Source organism: Canis lupus, chromosome 9 (genome assembly GCF_003254725.2).
Source record: "Canis lupus dingo isolate Sandy chromosome 9, ASM325472v2, whole genome shotgun sequence".
NCBI classification, from domain to species: domain Eukaryota; kingdom Metazoa; phylum Chordata; class Mammalia; order Carnivora; family Canidae; genus Canis; species Canis lupus.
The window spans coordinates 36407591-36417328 of NC_064251.1; positions in this window are offsets into that span (position 1 = coordinate 36407591).

The following is a 9738-nucleotide window of genomic DNA, read 5'->3' on the forward strand; positions in this document are numbered from 1 at the left end:
GCCTGGGCAGGGCCTCTGAACAATCAGAAAGAAAGATGTATTTGTTTCCCAGGGCTGCCATGACAACTCATCATAGACTTGTGGCTTAAACTATAGTCATTTTTCTTCTCACACTTCAGCAGACCAGAGTTGGGAATCAAGTTGCCAGTAGACCCACACTCTCTCTGAAAATTCTAAAGGAGAATCTTTCCTTTCTCATTCCAGAGTGGCTCCAGTTCTTTGGCTTGTGGCAGCATAAGTCTAATCTTCATATGGCCTTCTTGCCTGTGTTTCTCTCTGTGTCCTTTCTCTTGTAAGGACACCAGTCATTAGATTTAGGGCCCTCTCTAAACCCAGGAAGATGTCACCTTGAGATCCTTAACTGAGCCTATCCAAATAAGATCAGATTCACAGGTACGAGGGGATGGGACTTAATATATCTTTAGGAGATATTATTGAACCTACCATAGAAGGCGAAATATCAGTAGTTTTAAAAAAAAAACTTTAGCCCAAAAACTAATAGTAATACAAGTCAATATTATTACGAGTTTCCTATGTGTCAGGATCTGTCCTAAACACTAGCCATAAAATATCCCACTTAATCCTCTCAGCAATTCTGAGGCAGGTAAGATCATTAGCTTCAATCTGACAAAGGAGGAAACCATGCATGGTACCAGGAGCTTCATTAACATATCCATGGTTGCAACAAATAAGCAGTCCGACCCCAGAACCATTGCATCATTTTAGCAGGTATTGAGGAGAAGCACATCCCAGAGCATGCTCTGCCCCTGTGGTTTTTGGAGATTTTGAACATCTTTTAGGGCCTGGGAGAGTTGGGGTGGGGGGTGTAAGCAGTGGGAGGGGCCTCCCAGGCCTAAGCCTGTAGACTGGGGAGGAGGGAGAGATGGTATGTCAATCTACTGCCTGGCTGGCTCTGTCCACCAGTCCTTTTCAACCCTTGAGCCTGGGGACCACCATGAGGCAGAAGGACCAGGCAGGAACCAATACAGAATCTTGGGAATAGAAGCTGAGGTGACATCTTACTTTTGAAACATACATCTCAAGCGTAAGGCAGGAAGCCCAGCATCTGATGTGTGACAGGAATGAGGATGTTCAGGGTGAGGCTGGCCTGCAGCTGGGAGCTCCTTTGGGAGTCCCATCCAAATGGTGCAGAGGTTTGCCCTCCCTGGGAGCCAGGCTAGACTGGGCAGCCATCTTCTTGACCTGATATCTATGAATGGACTTTGTAAAGTAAGATACTGACAGCATCACAAGTACCCAGCCAAGGAGCAGAAGAGAAACAGTGAATAGAGGGGTCCTCCCCCTTCAACTAGGGTTCCCTCTACCCACTTGAAGGATTTGTACTTTTCGCTTCATTCTTCCTTAGTGAATCAACCTACTTTCTTCAGGTAACCAATTTTGAAACCTACCACTGTGCCTGGGTGGCTCAGTGGTTTAAGTGTCTGCCTTCAGCTCGGGTCATGATCCCAGGGTCCTGGGATCAAGCCCCACATCAGGCTCCCTGCTCAGTGGACTCTGCTTCTCCCTTTCCCCCTGCTGCTCCCCCTACTCAGTACTCTCTCTCTCTATCTATCTCACCTGCTTTCTCTCAATTAATAAACAAATCTTAAAAAAAAAAAAAAAAAGAAACCTACCCACTACCCATATGAACCCAAGAAAAGCTGAGACCAGTAACTGACCAACCCCAACTCTAGTGTGCAGATGGATGATACAGCAATGGCCTGTGAACAGTTCAGAAAAGCAGCCAGCACAAATTCAGTACTAGGCATATTAATAGGAGCCAATGTTTATTGATCACTCATGTGCTAGGCACCAAGCTAAGTTGTTTTTATGCATTCCCTCTTTAATTCATAGCTACCACCATGAGGTGGGATTATTACCTTGATTTCAAAGAAATTGACACTCAAACAAGTTAAAGTCTACCTGAGTCAAAAGCATTTGCTCTTGTCCCCATACATTAGTGGTTCTCAAAATGTGGTCCCTACACAAGTAGCCTTAGTATTACTGGGAACTTACTAGAAATGCAGGTGCTGAGGCCCCACTCGGACCTCCTGAATCTGAACTCTTTGGGCAGAGCCTAGCACTCATCCTCCAGGTGATCCTCATGCATGCACAAGTTGGAATACCATTGCCCTGCATTATCCCGTTTCTTTGAAGATCCAGGCAGGCCAAAATAATCTCATTTTCTTTTGTAATAGGATGTCCAGAGTGGCAGATGAAAAAGATACCCTGTCTCTAGAGTTCAGCAAACCCTTTGATCTACTTATTAAGAAATCTTAAGGAAAATGTGGAGGAGATTGATTGGGAAGGAGGCAGAACACAGCAGGATGATGAGTTACCCTTCAGGCAGATAGGATGAGTGACAGTTAGACAGTCATACCCTGAGAGTGTGAGTTGACAGGTCAGTACAAATGTGGTAGGAAGTCTCTACTGAGGAACATCCCAAAGTGCTGCCCAGTTTGGGCTTCAATAAATAGTGTAGAAGATGGCATGGTATCAGTTCAGTAGATATCACAAAGCTGGGGGAGATGGGAAGTACTTTGGATAACAAAATGTAGACCCAACATGATTTTGACCAACCAGAAACAGAAATTAAGTATAAAATCGAGCACATGATCACCATGTATGGTTGTGTAATCTGTTCCCTCCCTAGTGCATTTTACTTGGGTTGAGGGATTAAATGGGAGCTGAAATAAAGGCACTTTAGTCAATTTCACCCACAAGAGGAGGACCCATTTTGAAGTTGATGTTAAAGGTTATTTTATGAACTTGCAGCAGTATTAACCCATTATTTTTTTTAACTGGGGTAAAATATATACGACATAAAAATTGCATTTTAATCATGTAAACAATTTTTTTTTAATTTATTTATGATAGTCACACAGAGAGAGAGAGAGAGAGAGAGGCAGAGACACAGGCAGAGGGAGAAGCAGGCTCCATGCACCGGGAGCCCGACATGGGATTCGATCCCGGGTCTCCAGGATCGCGCCCTGGGCCAAAGGCAGGCGCCAAACCGCTGCGCCACCCAGGGATCCCGTGTAAACAATTTTTAATTGTGGTAAAACATATGTGATGTAAAATTTATATTTTTGATAAATTTTCATTGTACAGTTCAGTGACATTAAGTACATTCACATTTTGTGCAACCATCAGCAATATCTATTTCCAAAACATTTTCATCATCCTAAACAGAAACTGCACCTAGGAAGCAACAATTCCTCATTTCCCTCTTCTCTCAGCCTCTGGTAACCTCTAGTCTACTTTCTCTCTCTCAGAATTTTCCTATTCTAGGGGATCCCTGGGTGGCTCAGTGGTTTAACGCCTGCCTTCAGCTTGGGGAGTGATCCTGGAGTCCCCGGATCGAGTCCTGTGTTGGACTCCCTGCATGGAGCCTGCTTCTCCCTCTGCCTGTGTCTGTGTCTCTCATGGATAAATAGATAAATCTTTAAAAAAAAAAAAAAAGAATTTTCCTATTCTAGATATCCTATATGAATGAAATCATACAGTATTTGTCTCTTGGTATTTAGCTTATTTCACTTAGCATAATGTCTTGAAGTTTTATCCACGTTGTAGCAGGCATCAGAATTTCATTTCTTTTTATGGCTGAATAATATTGTCTTGTACATACAGACCACAATTTACTTACACATTCATCTGTTGATGGACCTTCAGGCTATACTTACCTTTCAACTCTTGTGAATAATGTTGTAATGAACATGGGTATACAAGTGTCTGTTTGAGTCCCTCTTTTCAATTCTTAAAGGTACATACCCAAGAGTAGAATTCCTGGATCATAAGGTAATTCTTTTTTAGCTTTTTGAGAGACTGTCAAACTGTTTTATACAGTGGCTACACCATTTTAGATTCCCAACAGGATATGCAAGCATTCTTATTTCTCCTCATCCTTGCCAACACTTAGTTTTGTTTTCTTTTAATTCTAGCCATCCTAGTGGGTATGAAATAGTATCTAATTATGATTTTGATTGGCATTTCCCTAGTGATTAATAATGTTGAGTGCTTTTTTTCCATGTGCTTTTTATTATTTGTATATATTCTTTGGAGAACTATATATTCATGATCCTTTGCCCATTTTTTAATTGGTTGTTTATCTCTGTTGTTGAGTTATAGGAGTTCTGTATATGTTCTGAATATTAAGCCCTTCTCAGATATGTGATTTGCAAGATATTTCCCATTCTGTTGGTTCCTTTTTCACTCTCTTGATGGTGTCTTTTGATGCACGAAAGTATTTAACTTGGTGAAGTTCGATTATTTATTTTTTTATTTTGTCACTTGTGCTTTGGTATCATATTGAACAAACCATTGCTAAATCTAAGGTCATGAAGATTTCATTTCCCCCCATGATTTCTTCTAAGAGTTTTATAGTTTTAGCTCTTTAATTTAGGTCTTTGATCTATTTTGAGTAATTTTTATATACACTATGATGTAAAAGTCTAACTTCATTATTTGCATGTTGATATCCAGTTTTTACAGCCCCATTTGTCAAAAAGACTGTCCTTTTCCCCTATTGAATAGTTTCAACACTGCTGTGGAAAATCAATTGACCACAAACATGAAGGTTTATTTTATTTTGGGGCTCTCAATTCTACTCCAATTTTCTATACATCTATCCTAATGCCAATACCACTGTTTTAATCACTGTAATTTTGTAGCATATTTTGGAATTGGGAAGCATGAGTCGTCTTCTTTTTTCAGATTGCTTTGGCTGTTTAGGGTTCCTTGAAATTCTGTATAAATTTATTGTATTTTATTTTTTTTTATATAAATTTATTTTAAAATGGGTTTTTTCATTTCTGCAAAAAAAAAAAAAAAAAAAAAAAAAAAACCACAAACCCACCATTGACCTATCACTTTTTTTTCCTTTAGAGAGGGAGAGGAGGCAGGGGGAAGGGCCGAGGGAGCAGGGAGAGGGAGAGAATCTCAAGCAGGCTCCATGCCCAGCACAGAGTCTGATGTGGGGCTTGATCTCACAACCCTGAGATCATGACCTGAGCCAAAATCAAGAGTCACTTAACCAACTGAGCCAGTCAGGGGCCCCTGACCCACCACTTCTGATTAAAAACAATATTAGTGTCACCTCTCCACAATGGGGAGGCAATGTGGCTAAACAGCAGACCCTATAGTACCCCAAATAACCAATTTAAGCCAACAGTGCTTCATGGCTACCCAAAACAGGTGATGTTGGGTTCTATTTAAACCAGTGCAGGAGGAGAGAAGCCCTGTGTTCTGTACTCTACCCACTGAGGCCCACATTTTTCTAGAGGGCTCTTGAGACCATAGATGCTGTCCCCAGGGATAGAATAATTTGCTATTTTTTTAAAGATTATTTATTTATTTATTTGAGAGAGAGAGAGAGCATGAGCAGGAAGAAGGGGCAGAAGGAGAGGTCACCAGACATGTGCCTGATCCCAAGACCCTTAGATCATGACCTGAGCCAAAGGCAGACACTTAACCAACTGAGTCACCCAGGTACCCCTATTATTATTATTATTATTATTATTATTATTATATTCTTACTAATGTTTTCATTAGTAGAGAGCACTTAAGGAAATTGGAGAGATGACTGGGTAGGTTAAAGGAAGGGATGCATGACAACTTTCAAGTATTTGGATGGCTCTCCCTCTGCCTTTCTGTTTACTCTTTCACTTATAATGCAAAAGATTTCCTACAGGCAGTCCCGGTGGCCCAGTGGTTTAGCACCGCCTTTGGCCCGGGGTGTGATCCTGGAGACCCAGGATCAAATCCCACATCGAGTTCCCTGCATGGTTGTTTATCTCTGTTGTTGAGTCTCTGTGCCTGTGTCTCTGCCTCTCTGTCTCTCTCTGTGTCTCTCATGAATAAATAAATAAAATTAAAAAAAAGAGAGAGATTTCCTACAGTTATATGAAGACAAATGATCAGGAGCCAGCCCAAACTGCTTGGTTTCTAACCATTGGCAATGTTTTTAACCATTACACCAGTTCAAATCTGGAATAAGCTGCCTGCCTTGGGAGGTGGTGAGTTCCCTGTCATGGGAAATGCCCAAACAGAGGCCAGGTGATGGATTATTGATTCAGTATGGCATTCAGTTAATGACCTGAGAGACTCTTTCAATCATGGAGCAGAGCTTGTAAAAAAATTAATCTGAGTGTGGCCACTCCTTCTTCCCAAAGCATCCTCTCTATGACAGCTGCTGCAATGGGTGCTGGGAACAACATGGCTGTCAACAAGAATCTACTTGTTCAGGTGATGTTTCAATATCACTTTAAAAGGGGCAGTGGCACCTGGATGGCTCAGGCAGTTAAGCATGCTACCTTGGTTTCAGCTCAGGTCATGATATCAGGGTTGTGAGATTGATCCCCGTGTCAGGCTCTATACTTAGTGTGGAGATTCTCTCTCCTTCTCCTTCTGCTCACCGCTGCCAAATAAATAAATAAAAATAAAATCTTATTTATTTTTTTAAAAAGATTTTATTTATTTATTCATGAGAGGCAGAGAGAGAGAGACAGAGAGAGGCAGAGACACAGGCACAGGGAGAAGCAGGCTCCATGCAGGAAGCTTGACGTGGGACTGGATCCAGGGTCTCCAGGATCACTCCCTGGGCTGAAGGTGGCGCTAAACCGCTGAGCCACCCAGGCTGCCCAATAAAATCTTTTTTTTTTTTTTTAAAAAAGGGGGCCAGGGTAAAGTTCTGGAAAGAGCAGACAAACATAGGTTTGAATCGCAGCTGAGTCTCTAGCATACACAGCCCTGGCAAGTTTCCTAATCTCCCCATGTCTCAGTTTCCTAATTTGTACAATAGGAAAATTATACCAGCGATAGCCAGCCATATACAACCTGTTTGCTCATTCCCAGTCCTGGTGGCACCACTGCCCATAGGTCTATCCTATCTTCTGGAGCATCTGACCTAGCCTAGCCAGTTAGAGTTGCCTTTCCTCTGTCCACTGAATAGATATGTGACCTTCATAGGAGCCAGTCAGAGTCTCCCCATGTAGTTTGCTCTATACATGGAGAGCGGGCTGCTCTCTTCCCCTGGTACTGAGGGCTGTAAAGGCATCTGGGCTTGGGATCCCTTGGACATCTTTCCAGCTGTGCAGGCAGAAGGTGTCTGAGCCAATACAGAAGGTAGTCAGTTTAAGAGCTGGAGCTAAGGGGCATGGCTGGTTCAGCTGGTAGAGCATATGGCTCTTGATCTCAGGGTCCTGAGTTCCAGCCTCATATTAGGCATGGAGCTTACTTAAAAAAAAAAAATTAAAAATGCTGGAGCTAATGAGGGGCTGGCTCAGTTGGAAGAGCATGTGTCCAAAAAAAAAAAAAAAAAAAGGAAGAGCGTGTGTCTCTTGATCTTGGGGTTGTGAGTTCTAGTGCCACACTGGATGTTTTAAGATTACTTAAAAAAATAAATAAACTGGGCACCTGGGTGGCTCAGTCGGTTAAGCATCTGCCTTCAGCTCAGGTCATGATCCCAGGGTCCTGGGATCAAGCCTCACATAGGGCTCCCTGCTCAGTAGGGAACCTGCTTGTTTCTCTCCCAATTCCCCTGCTTGTGCGCTTGCTCTCTCTCTCTCCCAAATGAATAAAAAAATCTTAAATAAATACATAAACTTAAAAAAAAAGAGCAGGAGCTAATGAGAGAAAGCCTGCACTAATCTGACTCCAGTCTAGATCCAGCTATGTGTAAAGTCCACTCCTGTTTTTATCAGTTCTGTGAGCAATAAATATCTTTTTTGGCTTAAGCTAATTTGAACTAGGCTTCAGTCAGTAGGAGCCAAAAACACCCTGACCAGTATATCTTTCTGCAGGGCAGTTGTGTGGATTAAAAGAAATCACATTGCAGAGTACCTGGCACCTAGCAGACATTGTGTGAGAGACTAACAAGCCTGCCTGCTTTTCTGGTGTAACCATATGACAACAGAGGCAGATGGGAATGGATTGTTTGTGCGGGTGTATGCAGGAAGTGAGCATGTGATCCCAGCTGGGCCAGTCAAACTGTTTCTCTGGGCTGTTCTGAGGGCAGCAGCAGGGTCACTAAGCTGATTTCCATGGCCAAGCTCCCTGTCCCATGAAGAAGCCCATTTGTGATAGGAGAGAATGACACTGACATGCAAAGAGTGGGAGAGCCCAGGACAGTTGAGTCTGGCCGCCAGCATTCTGAAGACCTGCTGCTCCCTCTCTGCCATGTGCTCCAGTGAACTGCTCCTTCTCTTCAGTTTGAACTGGATTTCTATCCCCTGCCACAGAAGGATTCCTGACTAATGTGCCTGGAGGCTAGCTGAAGTGAGGCCAGAAAAGACCCACTGGGTCAGCTCTGCAGCTGGAATGCTCTGTCCCTCATTCCTGGCATGGGAAAAGCCAACATCTTTTCCTGTCAAACATCTCTCACATCCAGTGTCTGGGGCAGACTGGGTCCTTGAGGGGAACAGACAGGGCTGAGGCAGGTCACTGATGTCATGGTCTACTACTCTCTCTAGTTGCCACCATTCAAATCCTTGACTAAACTGTTGCCCCGTCTCTAAACAGTGTCCTATCTGACCAGTGGGACTATTATAATGACTGCACGGTGAACAAACTTGCCTCCCCCACCTTCTGTCTAGTTTAGGGAAGAGGTTCGGTTCCCCTTCACCCTGGTTGGTGAAGGTGAGAGCATGAGTGGTCGGGCTGAGCCACCATGACAGATTTGATAAGTAAGGCAGAGTCCAAGCTTGGTGACACTTGGGGCACCCCTCTAAGGCTTCAACAAACTCTATCCTGTGTACCTGGCACAGTGCCATCCACATTTTCTTTTGTGTGTTAACCAACAATCATTTGTTGAGCAGGTGCCATGTGCTGGGCCCTGTGCTAGGAACAAAACAAAGCTCACATTCTAATGCAGGGAGACAATAGCTAAAGTAAAAAATGTATAGTGTGTCAGACATCAGTCATGGAAATAACAATCAGGGGACGGGAAGAAAGGACCAGGGAGGGTGAAGATGGGTTACAATTTTGTAAAGGATAGCCTTTCCAAGCAAGAAGTTGGGGAGCAAGGAGGAGCATGCCTGGTGTATTCAAAAAATGGCAAAGTATTGCTGGTGGGAATAAAAATGGTACGACAGCCCCTTTGGCAAGCAGTTTGGTGCTTTCTCAAAAAGTGAGTTACCATTTGACCCAGCAATTCCACTCCTAAATATCAACTCAAGAGAAACGAGAACACAGGTCCACACAGCAGCATTATTCACAAGAGCCAAAAAGTGAAAAGAAACCAAATGTCCATCAGCAGATGGAGAAACAAATGGCAGTATATCCATATAGTGGAGTATTATTCAACCTCACAAAGAGATAAAAGCACTCACTGATCCCTGTTACAGCATGGATGAGCCTTGAAAATACTATGTTATGTAAAAGAAGCCAGCCACAAAAAAAACCACAAATTGTGAGATTCCATTCATATGGGTGAAATGTCCTGCCTAGGCAAATCTGCAGACAAAAAGTAGATTATTGGATGCCAAGGGCCGAGGGCAGGGGCAGGGGCAGTGACTGCTAATGGGTCAGCGTTTGGTTTGGGGGATGTAGAAAATGTTCTGGAATTAGATAGTGGTGATTATTGTACAACCTTATGAGTATACTAAAACCCACTGAATTGTTACACTTTAAAGGGTGGATTTAGTGGTATGCAAATTATATACCAATTTTTTAAAGGAATGAAAAAACCTGAGGAGACCAGTGCCTCTGAGAGAGCAAGGATGAAGCCAGGCACACAACAGT